Source organism: Trichosurus vulpecula, chromosome 8 (assembly GCF_011100635.1).
Source record: "Trichosurus vulpecula isolate mTriVul1 chromosome 8, mTriVul1.pri, whole genome shotgun sequence".
Lineage (NCBI taxonomy): Eukaryota > Metazoa > Chordata > Mammalia > Diprotodontia > Phalangeridae > Trichosurus > Trichosurus vulpecula.
Genome location: NC_050580.1, coordinates 242,642,258 through 242,661,658, shown reverse-complemented (window position 1 = coordinate 242,661,658; position 19,401 = coordinate 242,642,258). Strand labels below are relative to the sequence as shown.

Here is a 19,401-nt window from a genome sequence, read left to right as displayed (position 1 = left end):
TGGATTGGCAACTAAGGTGGGGCCCAAGGTGGGGCTAACTCCAGGGAGGGCCTAGTTTACATGTCTGGGAGAGCAGAGGCTTTTAGACCGTGGGTTTAGGTCTGCCTCTTTGGGACGATTCTAGGTCACATGGGTGAGTAGCATGTGTGACTCACCCCCTGACGCTGAAAAAGATATGAAAACCGGGGGTTGACTGTTTGTTCTTTGGAGCTTTTTGCAGAAGCAGTGGTGGTGCGTGACTCTGGGCCAGCCCTTGTTCTGAGCTCCTGGGCTGAACCTAGATGTTGGTAACTATGAATTGTATTGGGTCTGTTTTTTGATATTTTGTAATTAGTTTGTATTTTCTTCTGAAGTTCAGGGTGTTGGTTTTTTCCCCTGAACTAAGTGAATGCTGTCTGTATGCTAGATTAAAATAACCTTGTCAACCCCTTTAACCTTGTTTTCCTTATTAAAGCAGATCAAAAGAACCTGTGCTTTCCCAGCATGCTGGGAGCTTTCTGGGTGCTGGCTGTGGGTGGATCTTACACTCCCACAGAAGCTGCTAGCCAGATTGTTGAAACAAATTGTCATGGGCAACAAGACCTGGTCTAGGCCTTCTAGGTCCTCAAGTACAGCCCTTTGACTGAATCAAACTGTAAAACTTGGATTCAATAAAAAGGCTGAACCCGAGGACCTTGAAGGCCACATGTGGTCTCAATGCCACAGGTTCTCCATCCCTGGAATATACTATCATAGATTCGGCTTTCTAAATGAGTGATGCTAAGAGCTGTCAATGCTCATTGTGTCTCCAAAATACTTCACATGTACATCTTCTCCCCTTACACAGTTGCCATGTTGATACAAACCTTCTATCTTCAAAATACTTCTCATATGAATTGTCTTTTCTCCTTTCTTTTTTTTTTTTTATAAATTTCTTTATTTATTTTTAGTTTACCACACACGGTTCTACAAAGTTTTGAGTTCCAGTTTTTCTCCCCTCCCTCCCCCCTCCCTCCCAAAGACGGCATGAAGTCTCATATAACTGTTATGTATAACTTCGCATTGAATTAATTTATGCACTAGTCAAGTCGTGGAGAAGAATTTTGACCAATGGAATGAATCATGAGAAAGAAGAAACAGAACCAAAAAAAAAAAAACCCCAAAACAAAAACAAAAGAGAAGCAGAAAAGGCGAGCATGTAGTGTGCCTCAGTCTGTATTCAAACTTCGCAGTTCTTTGTCTCGATGAAGATAGCATTCTCCATCGTGAGTCCCCTGGAGTTGTCCTTGCCCCTTAGGTTGCTGAGAAAAGCGCAGTATGTCAGGGTTGGTGCTCACGGAATCCATATATCTGTGGCTGTGCACAACGTTCTCCTGGCTCTGCTCTCACCTACTTGTGTACCTATCCTATTCCACTGATCCACACCCCTGTTTCTTAACCAGTACCAGGCAGTTTTGATGACTGCTGCTGTGTAGTACAGTTTAATATCTGGTGTGGCTAAGCCACCATCTCTAGCATGTCTTTTCATTAATATCCTAGATACTCTAGACCTCTTGTTTTTCCAAATGAATTTTGTTATTATTTTGTCCAGCTCAGTAAAAAATTTTTTTGGTAGTTCGATTGGTATGGCACTGAATAGATAGGTTAATTTAGGTAGAATTGTCATTTTTATTATTTATTTTATTAGCTCAGCCTAACCATGAGCAACTTTTCTCCTTTCAAACAGATACCACACTGCCAGCTTTCATCACCTTGATTATTGCATCATTGCATTACCAATAGGCTTACAGTTGGTCTCCCTGTCTCAAGTTTCTGCCTATTTTTATCCACTGTCAATGATACTGACCCAGTGATTTTACTAAAGTGTAGTTCTGACCATGTCAATCCTCCCTCTGTGATAAGCACCAGTGACTCTCTAGTACCGCAATGATCAAATACAAATTCTTAGGCATTTAAATCCCTTTACAACCTTGACTTTCTCTACTTTTCCAGTGTTCTTAACTCTACTCCCCTCCACATACGCTACCATACTGCTACATTAGCCCATTTTCTGTTTTTTTTAATAAGACACATTCTGTATTCCATGTCTTTGCACTACGTGTCCCCCATGCGTAATGGTGATCTCCATTCTCATTTCAACCTTCTCTATGCCCTGACTCTCTTACAGACAGCATTCAGATCTTTCCTTCTGCAAGAATCTTTTCCCAGCCTCTCTCTGTGACCTTGCTAATATCACCTTTGTGAGATCACCTTCCATTTATACTGTATATGTCATGTAAGCACATGATTATGTGTATTTTGTTCCTTCATTTCAATTCAATTTAAGTGCATTAAGTACCTACTATAACCTAGGCAAGGTGCTAAGCATTGAGAATATAAAAAGAAAGACACTTCTTGGCCTCAAGAAGCTTACAATGTAAAAGAAGCTAGGAAAAAAGAGAGAAAGGGAGAGGTGAATGGGAGGATACGAAGTTCCATGAAGCCCTACTCATATAGTGCTGTTGATGGAAAGTGGAGAGTTACCTGGAAATTTCTCAAAATTCTGAGCCCATTGTAAAGGAAAGCTTTGGGCAGAGTTTAGTGTTCCACCCTCCAGTCCTCTAATTAGAGAAGAGAGTACATTGAGCAGTTGAGAAGGTATTGAATATAAAAAACTTAGGCAAACAACATGAACTTGAGATTTCAGGTGAGGTAACATGCTCCCTGGGGCCCAAACCAATCAGGGCTGCTTATAGAAAGTGGAGAATTACTCTAATTAGAATATGAACTCTTTGTGGACTACTTTGTATCTACTTTGTATCCAAAAAAAATTAGCACAGTCTAGGTCACATAATAAGTGCTTAATAAATGCTAGTTGAATGAATTTGAGTTTTTTTGTTTGTTTTTCATATTACAGGAAAGGGAAGATAATTTGTTATTCTGGACTCTACTAAACTAAAACAAACAAAAAACAAGTCATATGACAAGAGTAAAACAAAATCAATGAATTTTCAAATTTAGGATTATAAGCAACTTCAGTAGTAATGTAGTTTATACTTGGAAATAGTACAGACAACTTTGAGTTGATGTGAGTAACCCAGGAGGGCAGCTGCTAGATTACATTTGTCCCTAACAAAAAATGTGAACCAGATGTTCCCTGGTCATGTAACAACTGGACTTGTGGTAACATAGGAGCTCTTGCTTATTGTTTGTCTTTACTTCAAGCACATACTACATTGCCTACAGCTTCTACTAGGAACCTTTAATGTGACATTCAAAACAAGAAGAATCAAAGACTTGAGGAGGCTCAGGGACTTGAAGATTATACATTCCTTGTCTTTCCTACTTCATAGATGTGAAACTGGTAATAGACAGCCACAATTTGCCCCATTGGCAGAAGTTAACTTTGTGTGTAAAAAAGAAAAATAAAATCCACAAAAAGCACTCATTTCCTCAGCTGAAACATTTAGATATAAACTGTCACTGCTTGGTATCAAGATGCCCCTTGAGCAAAGGCACTGTCAGGTCAGAAGAGAGGAAAAATGAAACAAATGAGTTTCCCTCACAATTTCCCAATGGGGGAGCTCTGTTGAAATGCCAAGACTGACCTGCTGCTTTTTTTGCATCAACAGATGGTAGACAGCATTCCTTGTGTTTGTTTCCCATTCAGCAAATTGCAGGTCACATCTGGTCCAGCCTTGGCTTGCTCTAAGCAGATGGGAGTTTACATTTTTTCTTTATCAAAAACTCCATGTGTGTGTGTGTGTGTGTGTGTGTGTGTGTGTGTGTGTGTGTGAGAGAGAGAGAGAGAGAGAGAGAGAGAGAGAGAGAGAGAGAGGAAGAAAGAAAGGAAAAAAGAAAGAAAGAAAAAAAGGAAAGAAAGAAAGAAGTAAAGGAAGGAAGGAAGGAAGGAAGGAAGGAAGGAAGGAAGGAAGGAAGGAAGGAAGGAAGGAAGGAAGGGAGGAAAGAAGGCATTGATGTAATTTTAAAATTTCTGCAGCTGGTGTTAGCACACTATCAATAGATAGATTGAAACACAACCACACCATCCAGACTTGTCTCATCCATGCATAAATGGAATCAGTATCACATTTCAGAGACAGTTAAGAAATCCAGTATATAGTAATGGATACACCTCTAGGTAAACTTCTCTTTTGCATGAAATAGGCTTGTGAGTTTAGAAAATCGAGCAAACATTTCAACTGCACCCTCCAGAGATTCTGTTCCTATTGTGAATAACAAACCCCACCCCCCCACACACACATACACACACATTCCTTTTTATAAGTAGGTAGTATTTTATCCTCCCCCTTGGGAAGTATTAAGATGTATGTCTGGACAAATAGATTCCCTCCAGATGAAACATTTTTAGAAAAGACCTAAAATTAAAAAAGCAAACTGCCAATTATTGGCCTTTCTCAGAAAACAACAGTCCAAAGGAAATTCTTATATGATTTCGGGTAAGTGGCTGGGTAAGCGGCTTGTCCTAAGACCATAGGTGTAGGTACTAATGCAGCTCTCATTTCCTGGCATGCTGGAGTGTCTATGACAGAGCTAGATTTCCAGTAGCTTTTCTAAACCAGAAACTTCTTGAAGATTCTTAGACAAACTGGAAACTTTTGAAATCTCCTTGGGAGTAGCTTCTGAGTCACTGTGATAGTTTCAAGTGTGCAAGCCCAAAGTGGCTTTGGCAGGAGGCCCTGAACCAAACTTGCTGATATTTTAGGAGCAAAAAGGTATTCAGAACATAGTCTCCTCTGGTGCCTTGATGTGACATTGTGTCCCAGTGCCATCAAAGTCTGGACCCACGCAACCCAAAGTAGTTAGAAACATGGTGGCAGAACACTAAAGCCTTAAAGCAGAGCTTAGCAATAAAGAAAAATTCACATTTGCATATTATGTTTACTCCAGTGTTTCAATTAATCTTTGATCACATATAACATTCTTTCCAAGTGGTATAGAAGTAACTCATCCATTCTTTCTCTTTCTATGTGTCCTTTATCTGTCTCCTCCTGGGAACCTTCCACAGACAACCCAATTAACATGCTGGGCTTCTTCTTCTACGTTTCTACCAATTCAGTATAAGCACATATGGAGAGTCCTTTGTTTAAAGGCTAGCAAGATGGAAGATAAAGTTGAACATTTTGATCCTCCTTGTTATTGGTGCTCCTTTTCTGTGAATTATCATGTGTATTCTGATCTGTTTGCATGAGGAGAGAGAAGGAACTAAAAACTGTTTGTTGTTGTTCAGTTGTTTCTGTTGTGTCTGTCTTTTCCTGATCCTATTTGGGGTTTTCTTGGCTAAAAATACTGGACTTATTTGCCGTTTCCTTCTCTAGCTGATTTTACAGATCAGGAAACTGAAACAAATAGGATTCAGTGACTCACCCAGGGTCACACAGCTAGCAAATACTTGAGGCCAGATTTGAACTCAGTAAGATGCATCTTCCTGGCTCCAGTTCCAGCACTCTATTCATTAAGCTATAGTATAAGCTTCATACAAGATTTGGCACAAGCACTGAGCTTTGAGGGAAGTGAGGGATTCTGGGAGATGAAACTGATTTGGAAGTACATTCCAGATATAGGAGAAAGTCTTCGTAAAAGCACAGATGGAATTCTAAATACCAGCAAACAACAAGTAGACAAATGTGTAATGAGAACAATGTACAGTAAGGCTGAAAAGGTAGGCTGGAAATAAATTATTAAGGATCATAATGTGAAATTAAGGTATTCCTATTTCTTAATAAAGACAAGAACTGAAGGTTCTTGAAGCTGTGATGTGGCATACTGAGAATTAACATTATGAGATTGCCAGTGAGGACATGTGCTTATTATTTGTTATTTGTCATTCCCATACCTTGACCAGCCAATTTCATTTACAGGTCACACATCCAACAACCCATGTAAAATCTCAACGTAACAATCCCCTCTCGCAGAGATTGTGGATATTGTTACTGTATCATTAAATGAAAAGGGAGAGAGAGAGAGAGAGAGAGAGAGAGAGAGAGAGAGAGAGACAGAGAGAGAGACAGAGAAAGAGACGGAGAGAGAGAGAGAGAGAAAAACTGTAATTCTTAGAAGATTCTTGAGAGAGATTAAAAATGAGCAAATGAATTGCCATATTTAGGGAAATGAGTAGACTGCCTTTTATGAATACGCCAAACAGAAGATAGTGTGAGAATAATTTTGAGACTCCAACTGCCATCCTAAGAGAGCTAAATTGTTGGAGAGTGGTTCTACTATCTATTGCTATGTCAATAGTTACCTTCCATATATAAAATGACAAGAGCTTACTTAGCTAGATTCTTCCACACCAAAAGAATATTTGAATTTCTGGAAATATTCTCTTCCATTCCTTTTTATATTAGAGGAAGAAGTATATCCTTTGACTCATTGTTAGTGCTAGATCTTCAGCTTCATGCTATCTATCCTATCCTGACCCCTTCAGGACCTTGTTCCTTCAACTATCACATGTCTTTTACGCATTGTCACCCTTTTCCTCTCCACTACTATTTTCCTTCTGCCTACAAATATATTTTTTAATTTATTTATTTATTTTTAGTTTACCACACACGGTTCTACATAGTTTTGAGTTCCAGATTTTCTCCCCTCCCTCCCCCCTCCCTCCCCAAGACGGCCTGGAATCTCATATAACTACCATGTATAACTTTGCATTGAATTACTTTATACACTAGTCAAGTTGTGGAGAAGAATTATGACCAATGGAATGACTCGTGAGAAAGAAGAAACAGAACCAAAAAAAAAAAACCCAAAAACAAAAAAAAAAGAGAAGCAAAAAAAGCGAGCATGTAATGCGCCTCAATCTGTATTCAAACTTCGTAGTTCTTTCTCTGGATGAAGATAGCATTCTCCATCGTGAGTCCCCTGGAGTTGTCCTTGCACCTTAGGTTGCTGAGAAGAGCGAAGTATGTCAGGGTTGGTCCTCACGGAATCCATATATCTGTGATTGTGTACAAGGTTCTCCTGGCTCTGCTCCACTCACTCAGCATTATGTCGTGTACGTTTTTCCAGGTTGTTACGAAGTCTGCATCATCCCCATTTCTTATGGCACAATAGTATTCCATCACCTTCATATACCACAACTTGTTCAGCCATTCCCCAATTGATGGGCATCCCTTTGATTTCCAATTCTTGGATACCACAAAGAGAGCCACTATAAATATTTTTGTACATATGAGTCCCTTTCCCTCTTGTGTGATTGCTTTGAGATACAACCCTAGAAGTGGTATTGCTGGGTCAAAGGGTATGAACATTTCTATAGCCCTTTGGGCATAGTTCCAAACTGCTCTCCAAAATGGCTGGATAAGCTCACAACTCCACCAGCAATGCAACAATGTTCCAATTTCCGCACATCCTTTCCAGCATTTATCATTTTCCTGTTGTTATTTTAGCCAATCTGGCAGGAGAGATGTGGTATCTAAGAGTTGTTTTGATTTGCATTTCTCTAATCAGTAGTGATCCAGAACATTTTTTCAAAATGCCTATAGATAGCTTTAATTTCTTCCTCTGAAAACTGCCTGTTCATATCCTTTGACCATTTCTCAATTGGGGAATGGCTTGTATTCCTATATATTTGGCTCAGTTCCCTGTATGTTTTAGATATGAGGCCTTTATCAGAGATACTAGTTGCAAAGATTTTCTCCCAATTTTCTGCTTCCCTCCTAATCTTTGTTGTATTGGCTTTTTTTTGTACAAAAACATTTCAATTTGACATAATCAAAATTATCCATTTTGCATTTTGTAATGCTCTCTATCTCTTGTTGGGTCATGATTTCTTTACTTTTCCATAAATCTGATAAGTAAACTATTCCTTGCTTTCCCAAGTTACTTATAGTATCAGCTTTTACTCCTAAATCATGAACCCATTTTGACTTTATTTTGGTATATGGTGTAAGATATTGGTCTATGCCCAGTTTTTGCCCTACCATTTTCCAATTTTCCCAACAGTTTTTGTGAAATAGTGAATTATTAGCCCAGAAGCTGGCCTCTTTGGGTTTATCAAAGAGTAGATTGCTAAACTCGTTGATTTCTCCTTCTTGTGTACCTATCCTGTTCCACTGATCCACACCCCTGTTTCTTAACCAGTACCAGGCAGTTTTGATGATTGCTGCTCTGTAGTACAGTTTAATATCTGGTATGGCTAAGCCACCTTCTCTAGTATGTCTTTTCATTAATACCCTAGATATTCTAGACCTCTTGTTTTTCCAGATGAATTTTGTTATTATTTTGTCCAGCTCAGTAAAATAATTTTTTGGTAGTTCTATTGGTATGGCACTGAATAGATAGATTAATTTAGGTAAAATTGTCATTTAATTTTATTTTACCTTTAAAAAAAGTTCATCTCCTACTCCCGGGAAATATCTATACTGCCAATTTTTCTTCTCAGTTCAGCAGCCAAATAAATTGTAACTTTTAAGGAATTTTTTTTTATCAGTCAGCTTTTGTACCTTCTCTTCCATTTGGTCAATTCTGCTTTTCTTTTTTTGTGTGTTTAAATCATTATTTATTTATTTAATGTTTTTAGTTTTCAGCATTAATTTTCACGAGAGTTTTAATTACAAAGTATCTCCCCATTTCTACCCTCCCCCCACTCCAACATGGCATATATTCTGATTTCCCCGTTCCCCAGTCAGCCCTCCCTTCTGTCAGGACACTCCCCGCCATGGCTTTTTCCCTTTCTTGTAGGGCAAGATAGATGTTTATGCCGCATTGCATGTAAATCTTATTTCCTAGTTGCATGCAAAAACTTTTTTTTACCTTCTTTTCAAACTTTGAGTTCCAAATTCTCTCCCCTTTTCCCTCCCCACTGCAGTTCCAGAATTTGTTCAGAGCCATTTTTATAGGTGTTTGGAGGGTCCTGGGGGAGAGCGTTAAGCACATCCCTGCTTTCCAGACACCCTCTTGGCCCCACCCCACGAATTCACATTTTTCTTGAAGTCTTTGGATGCAGGGATTTTGATGTCGCTGTCTTCTGAGTGTGTTTTGGATCTTCCTTGTCACTATAATTACTATGGCCAGAATTTTTTTTCTGTTGTTTCCTTATTTTCCAGCCTATTTCTTGATTTTTAACTCTATGCTAAAGTGAGTCTCTGCTTCCAGGAGGGAGGGAGCGCTATCCCAAGCTTTACATTTTTTGTGCAACTGATTCTGGAAATCTGTAAGTTTTTGGCTCTTGCAATGTGGTATGATCTAAACTCAGGTCTTCCTGACTCCAGGCCCAGAACTCTATCCACTGTGCCACTTAGTTTGTCTCTCTATTCACTCTTAGTTGTATGTCCACCCAGGCCAATTATTCGGTAGCTACCATCCTCAAATCCACCTTTATTTACTTGCTGTTCCTAACCTGCTAATTCTCAGCTGTAAATAATTCAAACAACAAATACCTCTTCCTCTGCTACTAGTTATTAGCAGTTTACTGGAGAAATCCCAAAGTCTTACTATCACCATTATAGATGTGACAGAACCTCATTCTTTTTCGAAATTCCTTTCCTTCAATACTTTCTGATTCTTCATAATCACTCCACAGATTGTTCCAAAAATTCTTTTTTTTTATTTCTCTCTTAAAGTCTTCACCTCTTTGTTTTACTGACATCAAACAGTTTTACAAGAACTTACTTAACTGGGTTCTTCCACACCAAAAGGCTATTTCATTTCCTGTAAATATTCTCTTTCATTCTTTCTTGTGTCAGAGGAAGAAGTATATCCCTTGACTCATTGTTAAAGCTAGATCTTCAGTTTCATGCTATCCCATCCTGACCCTTCTAGGACCTTGTTCTTTCAACTATTCCATTTCTTTCATGCATCGTCACCCCTTTCCTCTCCACTACTATTTTTCCTTCTGCCTACAAAAATTTATAGGTTTTTACAGTTAAAAAAGTTCTTCTACTCCCTGGAAATACCTATACTGCCAATTTTTCTTCTCAGTTTTGCAGCCAAATCAATTTTACAATAATCTCCATCTAAAGCTACTACTTTTCAGCACAAATTCTCCTCAACCTCCTATAGTCTGGCTTCCTTCCCTATGAATACTAAAACTTTTTTCTCAAAGGTCACTAATGTCTTATTAATTTTCAAATCAAATGACTTTTCCTTAGTGCTCCATGACATTTCTACAGAATTACATGCACTCCTTTTTGAAGCGATCTCCTATCTTGGCTTTTGGGAAGGTTTTTATTTTTTTTTTTGTTTTAAGTAACTAGTATAAACTATCAAGACTGACTGTCAGAACTTGGGGTTATCTTATTTATCAATTGCACAGTATTTTATGTCATAGTTTCTTTACTCTGTGACCAAATGTTTTCATGTTTTCCTTAAATACACCAAAAAAAACCCCTCTTCTCTTGCAGTAGCTATTGGGCACATGCAGAGAATGCCTCTGAGGCTAATCAGCATATGGAAGAGGTAGTGAGCCTGCTTTACGGATAGTGATAATAATGAAGTATAACAAATGTGCTTTACGTACAAATTATTCAGCAACTGGACACATTCTGTCGAGAATGTGGTTAAAAGTTGTTTTTTTGTTTTGTTTTGTTTTGCATTTTTGTGTTCCAGAATCAGAGATCCTTAAACCCTAGCAATGAAATACTAAGTGATTCCTCCTCTTCATCTCTTCTTTCTTACTTTGATGCCTTTATTGATGATATCTGCTGAGAAACAATGTTGTCAGGGGGAAAAAAAAAACTTTTTTCTTCATCTCTCAAAGATTTATATATGACCCAGTGAAAATGAGACTTAGTCTTTTTTCCCTCTCTATTTGTTGCTTTCCATTTTAAATACGGAGCTCCAACATTGTAAGTTTGTAAAGTTCCTGGAGTACATATGTCCAAGTTCTGCAGACAACTCAGCACTGATTTATTAAACTGAATTAGAGACTGAGGCAATATTAGGGACAATATGACTCCAAAGTAAATATTTTTATTTTTCCTATTCCATATCTTAGACACAAATATAACCTGTTTAAAATATAATTGATGTTAAGTAGTTATATGGAATTTAGGGGGCTAAATGCTATCATTTTGTAGTAGCAACTCAAGCAGTGGGAACATGAGCTAATAGCACTAAAGAAACTAATTCAACACTATCATAGGGAGCTCAAGATGCATTAAAGTGCCTATGGAAGAGTGGTTTAAAATGTGCTAATGATGCAATACTGTTGTACTATAAGAAGTGATGAGCAGTCAGGCTTTGGGAAAACCTGGAAAGATGTGTATGAACTGATGCTGAATGAAGTGAGCAGAACCAGGAGAACACCTTATACACTAATAGCCACTCTATGGGAAGACCAATTTTGTTAGACTTAGCCCTTCTCAGCAATTCAAGGACATAAATTTTTTTCAAATGCCATCCACATCCAGAGAAAGAACTATGGAGTCAGAACGGAGAGTGAAGCAGACTCTTCTCTTTGGTTTTGTTTTGTTTTATTTTGTTTCTCATGGTTTCTCCCATTTGTCACCATTCTTCTATGCAACATGACTAATGTGAAAATGAGTTTAATAGGAATATATGTGTACAGCATATATTAGATTGCACGCCATCTTGGGGAGGGAGAGGGAGAAAATTGAAAGCTTATGGAAATGAACGTTGAAAGCTGAAAATAAATAAATAAAATACTTAAAAAAAGAAATGATGAGCTTCATGATCTTTTTTTTTTTGGTTTTCCACTGTTTCTATTTGAACCTGACACACCACTGCTCTAAAGAACTCAAGGTACTATCCCTTTACACACACACACCCCCCCCATTTTATACATGAGCAAACCAAAGCCTTGAGGTCAATTACCCAAGGTCACATAGGCAAGCCAGACTGGAGCTAGGTTTTTTAGTTTTGCCAATGCCTATGAGAGTTTGTTCTTTGATACAGCAAGTCTTTTGCTATTTACATGGGGTCCTCTTTGCTTTAAGGAAGACTCAAACAGTTCCTAATTCTGTTTCTGTAGGAATTCCCTCTCATTACCTTGAATAGATTTAATTCTGCTCACCGTACCTTTCTTACAGTACCCAGATTTTGTGATAACAGTCTGCTAATCCTGGCTCCAGAAAAATCAGTGCCCCCAAATCAGGAGGTACAACATAATGAATCCTGTCATTTCCCTGTGCTGGTACAGTTTTTGATGCTCAGAGTCACCTCTATGGTAGATTAGAGATAACATCAGTAGAGGCGTGCAGAGGCAGAGCACCTTGAACTGTCTACAAAAGTTAAGAGTGTTGATCTTAGAATTGGAAAGGACCTTAAAGATGGCCCAACTTCTTCATTTCACAGAAGAGGAAACTTGGGTCCAGAGAGGTCAAGTGATTTAAGGAAGGTCACACACAGGTAGTTAGGACAGAGATGAGACTATACTATATGTGGCATTCCAGCAAGACACCACCACCCTAATCCGAGCTTTTGAATGATGATGAATCTCTTTGTCTATCCCCATGAGACTACTGTATCTATAAGGTGGTACCTTGCTTTAATTAATCCAATGTGTATCCAGATTTACACAAAACAATTAGAAGATTCATGTTGATTCCTTTTAGAAATAAAGTTGAGTGCATTAAAAATGATAGAATTTACAAAAAAAATTGAGTCACAACCTTTCAAGAATACATTTGTGTAAAATGAGGTAGGAGGCTGGAGAACTACGATAGATAATATTTTGGAAGGACAAAATCCCCCATAACACTTTCCCAGGTAGAGGAAAAGGCACTCAGGAAGAATGACCACTCTCCACGGTAAAGTTGTATAAAGTAAATAAATAAATGCTATCAATTACTATTTCTCATTCCTTTCTTCTGAGTTCTAATCATTTTACAAACTATTACCTAGGTAAATACTCCTAACACCACTAGAAGGGAGGCATAAAGCAGAATTCTCTGTATTTTACAAATGAGGAAACTCAGGCCCAGAGAGGGGAAAAGGACTTGACTAGGGTCACAGAGCAAGTTGGTGGTGGAGCCTGAATCCATGAGCCCAAGGCTCTATCCATTTCCTGTGCCATAGTTTCCCTGGCTCCTAAAATGAGAACAACATTGCCCTTCTGGGTATGTTAAAGAGAGAAACCAGTCTCCCCTTCAAACACGTCTGCTTCTGTCCAAGACTATGCTTTGAGCCTAGGCCCCTTTGTATTCGAGGGTCAGAGCTCCCCCAAACCACAGAAGCCTTCTTCAAGGGTTGGATCATGGGCTTTCAGAGGTTAAAGACGATCTCTATTGCTCTCTGTGTATAGTACACCACATGCAAACAAGTATTTGATAAATACTTTTTGATGATGGACAACACTGGCAAAGACAGGATCAGAAAGCCTGATCTGGTCTATGTTAATGAGGCACTGAGCAAACATCTATGTTGACTAGATATGGCTTTTTAAAAGGCAGGGAGGGGAAAAGGGGAGAATAAGGTATTATTTTCATTTTTTTTCTTTGTAGGCCCCTACCATCATCCCAACTATGTGGGGGCAAGAAGGTACAGGGATCAAACAGGCATTATAGCCACGAGGAGGCATGGAGGCTGGGTCAATAATTGTGAAAGACATGCTAGAAAAGCAGGGATGGAAAATTCATGCCTCAGAATATATCTGGGGACAGTCAGGGGATCCCAAGTTGGGACTTAGATCTCTGAAGAACAAAAGGTAAACTCTAAAAATACTTGCAGAATTTTCCCTGTGTCACTCTATGACTCCAAAAAGATCAGTGCTAAAACACCCCAATGTAGGGGAAATAGAAAGGACAGGTAAAGTGGGAACAAAGTACTGAAGAAGTGATGTACCTTCCCTCCACCCCTGGTCCCACCCACCCTCCTACTGAAAAATGGCCCTGACATGCAACTGGGCTGGCATGAAAGAGTCACCCAATAGTCCTGGTTTGAAGCAGGACACAAAATGGAGTGGCTGAAAGAGTGATCCTCACCCCATCCAGCCCCCTAGCTCTGCCCCCCACCTGTAGGTCTTGCCATCCTTCTAATGGTCTTTGTCATCCTCAGGGGAGAGCACATAAGGGTCATTCAATTCAGGCAGCCCCGATTCCTGCATCCTTTTCTTCTTTCGGCCCCGGGGAGGCTTGGAAGACACAGTGCCCCCACCCCCACCACCCCCACCTCCTCCTCCCCCTTCTTCTGCCAGAGCTGATGCCACCTTCTTGGAAAGGCCAGGGACCACCTGCAGGGCTTGGGAGCCAGGAGGAAGGGCTGACACAATGGTAGGAGCTGAGATAGGGAAGGTCTGAGCTGAGGAGGCTGTAGTCACTAGAGAGCCCGAGGGGAATGTGATCACCAAGCCTGGACCAGCAGTCATTAGTCCTGTGGATGGCACAGGCACCACAGTGATGTTCTAGGTGACTGAAGCCTGGCTATGTGGTGTCAGCTGATCTGGCTTGGTATCGGCATCCATGCTGATGCCTGATGGCAGGTGTACTGAGGCAGGCACCGTTAGCAGGGTGGGATAGTGAGGTGGAGCCAGACCACAGTCTTTCTCTGGTGGCAACTGATCCTTCATCTTGTTGATGAACATCGTGTTTTCTATCTGTCCTGAGACTGTGGGAACTGCTGGCCAGAAGTGCGGGCAAGAATTGAAGTGAGATTCTTCCATTCCTCTCTCTCCTCCTCCTTCTGTACTATTCCTCCTCCTCCTCGAGGCTCCCGAACCGGAAGTGCTACTGGCGCTCCTGTACTGAAGAACCCAGATTCCTCCCCTCCCCACCCTCTTCCCTCCCCCCTCCCCCCACAGGCCTGCGGCGAGAAGGCGGGAACACCGGAAACAAAGGAGGGGTGGGGAAAGGAGGGAACTCGAGCTTCCTGATCTTAGAAAAAAATGGATTGACTTGCACAAAATAAGAGCAAAATGAACAGAACCCAGAAAGCATTGTATACAGTAATAAGAGTAATATTGTTTTAAGAACAGCTTTGAGTGACTAAGTCATTTTGACTATTAAAAATACCCAAATTAACTACAAAAGACCTATGAAGGAAGACACTATCTTCATCCAGAGAAAAAGAAATGATGAACAAAAGTACGTATAGAATGATTTGTGTGTGTGTGTGTGTGTGTGTGTGTGTGTGTGTGTGTGTGCGCGCGCACGTGTGTAATAGTAGCTATCTCTAAGATAGTGGGGATGGAAGAAACAAAGGAGAAAGAGTTACATTAAAATTTTACTATATGTTTAAAAGGAATAGCAGGTTGTACATAAAAGATTTGCAGTTGCTTGTGCAATCATCTTTTTATTTTTCTATTCCACTATGTTATGGTAATGCTTGTTTTATTAAGTTCAGAATAAAATAAATAAATATGTTTAAAAAATAAAATGCACTAGCTGCACTAATATGAAAAAAAATCACGGGATGTCAGATTTGCATGGAGCCTCAAAATGCAACTGCTAAAATCCATCAATGAACAGGAATCCTATCTACAACAACTCTAACAGTGTTTATCTCTAATTGAGGAAATCTAATGAATATAAATCCATCTTCAAGGTCTACCTCACTGTGCTGTAACATATGTTAGCAGAAAGTTTTGGCTTCTCTCAAACCTAAATCTACCTCTCTACAAATTCTATATTTTGTTCTAAATTCTTCCACCAGGATTGAGGAAAAATATCTATAATTCTTATTCCACATGACAGCATCTTACATACTTGAAGGTAGGTATGGCAGATTTTTAGCCTAAAAGAAAAGAACAATGACATACCACATACCAAAATTTCTCAGATGATAATGAAGCAACCATCAGAGGAATACACACACACACACACACATGCACACACACACATAGGTGTGTTTGTCTGTGTAAATTAATAAAATAGGAGAGAAGACTAATATACTGAATATACAACATGAGTAACTGGAAAATCAAATAAATTTGAATGTGCAAAAGGGGAGATATATGTTGGAAGAGACAGATACGTTGGAAAGCAAAAATAATAGTATACTAAAAAAATTCTTTGAAAATACAGTAAGACGATAAAACTTTAGCCAAATTTGGCTTTAAAAGGTAGTGGGAAAACCTAAATTAACAAAGGTTTTTTTTTTGGAGGGGGGGAATACAGGGAAATTGGGGATAAGTGACTTGCCCAAGGTCACACAGCTAGTGTGTCAAGTGTCTGAGGCTGTATTTCAATTCTGATCCTCCCTACTGCAGAGCCCATGCTCTACTCACTGTGTGACCTAGCTGCCCCAACAAAGTTTTTTTTTTAAATAAGTAATGTACAATAGCAGAGAAGAAATACAAATAATTATGTCACTTATACATATAACTATATGTCAGCAAAACTAAGAACAAAAAGGAAGTAATTACGTATAAAACCACAAAACAACCAAATTAACAGAATACCAAATACAGTTTTCAAATCATCCAACTTCAAAATAAGTTAACCTGGATATAAGGAAATAAAAAAAGAGAAAAAAATCATGAAGTAATTACAACACTATTCAATCAAACTCTAAAAAAATAACTAACATCTACATTACAAAATTATGTCCAAAAATGTTGAGAAAAAGCACTTTCAAAATCCTTTTCAGAAATTAATAAATATGTATTGCATTAATAATAGTAATAATTATAATTCAAGAAAAAATACATAGAACATTAAGGATTGCATTATTTCATTTAATCATCACAATAATTTTCACCTTATGTCCATTTTACAGATGAGAAAACTGTTTGGGAGAGATTAAGTTACTTGCCATGGTAATTATTTAATCAATATCTGAGGTAGAAATTCCAACTCAGGTATTCCTTTTTCCAAATTCAGCATGTTGTCTACTACATCAAACTCCTTCTTTGTAGCTTACTATTTAAGCTTTATAGTCCTAATACTTAAAACAGAAAAGGGTAGAACAAAGAGAATTATAAATAACTGAAATTAATAAATGATATTCAACATATTTAAAGAAAATGCAAAGATACCTATAGCATTTTATGGAAAAACATTAATTATTATCAAGTTGTAGTCTAGTGATATAATTGGTTAAATAGTAAGAAAAAATCAACATAAGTAAACAAAAAGTGCCCAATACAACATGGTTTTATCAGTAGGTACAGATAAAGCTTTCAAAAAACTGTGGCATTTATTCATCACAAATAGTATCATTACACAGGAACAGATAGACTTTTTAAAAATTTATTAAATATCTATTAAAAAAAAACTACCATGATATGCAATTGAGAAATAGTAGAAGCTTTCCCAATAGAAAAAGTTTTAAAACAATAATCCCTTACCTCTTTTTATTTGATGCAGTCATCTTAATGCTAAACATAACAACAAGTCAAGAGAAAGGGGGTAAAGGCAAAAAGCTAGACAAAGACAAGAAAAAATATATTTATTCATTTCTGCTGATGATATGAGGTTTACTTCTAGAGAATCATTGGATACTATACCACTTGATGCATATATGTTAAGTAATTTGAAACTAAGGTTTTAGGAAAGTTTCAGCCTGCAAAATAATTTGATAAAAACTAACAGCATTTCTAAACAAGAATAACAAAATCCATAAGTCAATAATGCAAAGGGAATTCTCATTCAAAATTAATTAAGGATATTTAAATCATCGGGGAGTCACTGTACCAAAGCACCTAGAACTATTATGCAGCTGCAATTAAAACGTTGTCTCAATGAAATAAAGAATATATTTAATATTTGAAGGCTATTCAGTGCTCATGAGTGGGCCATATCTATAAAAATCTGAAGTAATTAGCAGATTAATTCCACACCGACCAAATTCCAAAGAATATATTGTACAGTGAAAGTAAAAAAAATATAGCAACCCACTTGAATGAATCTCTAGTTTAAAATATAAAGGTAAACAATGAAAATAGGCAAGAATAAAAGGAAAACAGAAATTATAGGAACATAGATCTAGAGGAAGGACCCTGGAATGTTGAATACACTCTTTGTGGCAAAGTATCAGACATGGATAAGAGTCACATACAATCAGAAGAGATGGTATGATCAATTATGCTGATAGTTTTCCTAATATTGAACCAGCCTTTCATTCCTAGCATAAATCCTACCTGGTCAGAGTGTATTATTCTCATGATAAGTTGTTGCAATCTTTTTGCTAATGTTATATTTAAAATTTTTGTATCAATATTCATTAGGGTAATTGGCCTAAACATTTCTTCCTCTGTTTTGACTCTTCCTGCTTTAGGTATTAGTATCATATTTGTGTCACAAAAAGCATTTGATAGGACTCCTTCTTCACCTGTTTTCCCTCATAGTCTATAAAGTATGGGAATTAATTGTTTTTTAAAATATTTGATAGAATTCACATGTAAATCCATCTGACCCTGTAGATTTTTTCCTAGTAAGTTCATTGATGGCTTGCTCAATTTCTTTTTCTCAGATGGGGTTATTTAGATATTTTACTTCTTCTTCTGTTAGCCTGGGAAATTTATGTTTTTGTAAATATTCATCCATTTCCCTAAGATTGTCAAATTTATGGGCATACAATTGGGCAAATAATTCCAAATTATTATTTTAATTTCCTCTTCATTGTAGGTGAATTCATCCTTTTCATTTTTGATAATGATAATTTGGTTTTCTTCTTTTTTAATCAAATTGACCAAAAGTTTATCAATTTTATTGGTTTTTTCATAAAACCAGCTCTTAGTTTTATTTCTTAGTTCAATAGCATTCTTAATTTCAATTTTATTAATTTCTGTTTTAGTTTTCAGTGTTTCTATTTTTGTATTTAATTGGGAATTTTCGATTTCATCTTTTTCTAACTTTTTCAGTTGCATGCCCAATTCATTGATCTCCTTTTTCTCTATTTTATTCATGTAAGCATTTAGAGATATAAAACTTCCCTGAAGAACTGCTTCGGCAGTTCAAAACCATAAGTTTCGGTGTGTTGTCTCATTACTATCATTCTCGTGAATGAAGTTATTAATTGTTTCTATGATTTGTTATTTGACCCACTTATTCTTTAGGATTAGATGATTTAGTTCCTAATTGATTTTTAGTTTATCTTTCCATGGTCCTTTATTACAAATAATTTTTATTGGATTATGATCTGAAGAGAATTCATTGACTATTTCTTCCTTTCTTCACTGGATTGTGAGGTTTTTATGCCCTAGTACATGGTCAGTTTTGTGTATGTGCCATGTACCACTGAGGGAAAGGCATATTCCTTTCTATCCCCATTAACTTTTCTCCAGAAGTCTATAATATCTACCTTTTCTAAAATTCTATTCACCTCTTTAACTTCTTTCTTGTTTATATTGAGGTTAGATTTATCAAGTTCAGAGAGGGAGCGATTGATGTCCCCCACTAGTATAGTTTTGTTATTTCTTCCTGTAACTCCCTTAACTTCTTCTCAAAAAATTTGGATACTATACCACTTGGTGCATATATGTTAAGTAATGACATTATTTCATTGTCTATGGTACTTTTTTGCAGGATATAGTTTTCTTCCTTATCTCCTTTATTTAGATCTTTCTTTCCTTTAGCGTCA

At 37.6% G+C, this 19,401-nt stretch overlaps 1 pseudogene; it reads right to left on the bottom strand.

The window, feature by feature from the left end:
* Positions 1-14,542, bottom strand: part of LOC118829898 — a 44,218-nt pseudogene extending 29,676 nt beyond the window's left edge.
* Between the last annotated feature and the right edge of the window lie 4,859 nt (positions 14,543-19,401).